Below are 1,942 nucleotides of genomic sequence, written 5' to 3'. Positions count from 1 at the left end.
ATATGGTGATCTACTTCCCAAAAATCAGCCATTGTAAAATGTGTGGATGATCTTTCTACTCTGACACACATTTGGTCACTGTGAATCATAGACAAATTAACAGCAACTGTGTTTATTTTATTTATTTATTTGTTTGTTTCTTTGCTTTCTTTCTTTTTTTTATATTTGTATGATAATTATTTGTTTAGTAGTTGCACTGGAGATTGCAATATGTATCTTTAACTTATATGTGTATTTAGAGAAAATATAGTTACCTACAAACACTACTTCCTTTTTCCCTGTAGATTTCATTTCTCATGGGATGTTATTCCACTTAGTCTGAATAACTTCATTTACCATTTTTTTTTCTGTTCATGTTTGCATTTATACATTTACATACATAAATGTATACTTATCTCAAAATATCTTTTCATTAAAACTCATTTTTTCAAGGTAATTTTTATGGATTGAATTGTGTCAAAAAAATATGTGTTACAAATCCTTGGCCCTATACTTGTGGCTGTAATACTACAATGTGAAACTTTAATCAATCGTACTTGATGTAAGAGAGAATAGAGAAAAAAAGACTGAAAATCAGTCTAAGTGCAAATTCCACTTTTATCTGAGGATTCATGTGTTTAGTTTGCAGATTGCCAATGAAGTGAATGATAAGAAAAAAATACTCTTTTTTCAAGCAGCTCTGTTTAATACTTTCAAAGCACAAAGACCAAAGCAGAGATTCCAGAACAACATGGACAATTCCCTAGAATAGGCCAGCTTGGTCCTGAAGAGACATTATGGAGTCTTATATGGATCTTTTGTGCTGGAAAGTAAGGACTTTGACCAAAGGCCCAGACATTCTCTTTATATCTGGTCCCTAGTTTCTATTTCTAATGTGAGGAAAGTTACTGTGTAGAGGACATGATGGATAGTTTGACCCAGTCTGCTGCCACCAGGGCTCCTTTCTCTGGAGGAAGAGTGGATTCATGCTTAATGAAAGGATGTGGATTGCAACTCTGTGACTTCTTCCAAGTAGTTGGTGCCAAGAGGGGAGTAGAAAAATGAGTCTACCTAGTTTTAAGAAATGGGCAAGTGTGGGTGAATTGTGATCAGCAGGCTAACTGAAAATGCCCTCCATACAAATTCCATTTGGGATTAGGGGTTTTTGTAATGTTAATGAGTCCATATCAGTGTAACATGTGTCTTGAACCAATCATTCAGATATAAAGGAGCAGATTAGACAAAGAATAAAGGAAGTGCAAGTGAGGGAAGATACATACTCCACTACATGAATATTGCCAAGGAATTGAGGAACATGAGCTGTAAGAAGGGACCATTCCCTGGAGAAGGATGTCATGCCTTCCTCCAGAGCCAACAAAGAGCAAAATAATTATTTCTTTACAGTTGGTGCCTTGAATTCAGACTTTTGCTTCCTATCAAAAAACTAAATTAATTAAATAAATTTCTATTTGTTAAAGCCACAGATTTGTTAATACTCGTATATTTGTTATACCAGCACTAAGAAACTAAGACAGTACATTTTGATAAATATTAAATTCTGTATTTTTCAGTTTTTTGTCCCACCACTTAAAAAAATGTTTTCCCATTCACTTTTGACCTTCAATTTCCACCATATTTGGAACCCTGTTCTTCTGTGTGCAATGTGCCCTCCCTTACATTAGAGATCTCTAGAGAAAAGGATTTGTTGTTGTTGTTAAGTGCCGTTGAGTCATTTCCAACTCATAGCGACCCCGTGCACAGCAGAACGAAACACTGCCTGATCCCGCAAAAGCCCCACAATCCCTGCTATACTTAACCACATCACCACAGCCACCGTGTCAATCCATCTCGTTGAAGGCCTCCCCCTCTTTCGTTGACCCTCCACCTTACCAAGCATGACATCCTTCTCCAGGGAATGGTCCCTTCTTACAACATGACCAAAATAGGTGAGACAAGTCTGGCC

The sequence above is a fragment of the Orycteropus afer genome, unplaced genomic scaffold (genome assembly GCF_000298275.1).
Source record: "Orycteropus afer afer isolate SDZICR_OR568_19922 unplaced genomic scaffold, OryAfe1.0 scaffold00004, whole genome shotgun sequence".
In the NCBI taxonomy this organism is placed as follows: Eukaryota; Metazoa; Chordata; class Mammalia; order Tubulidentata; family Orycteropodidae; genus Orycteropus; species Orycteropus afer.
The sequence above is the reverse complement of the archived record's forward strand: the minus strand, read 5'-3'. Positions refer to the sequence as shown.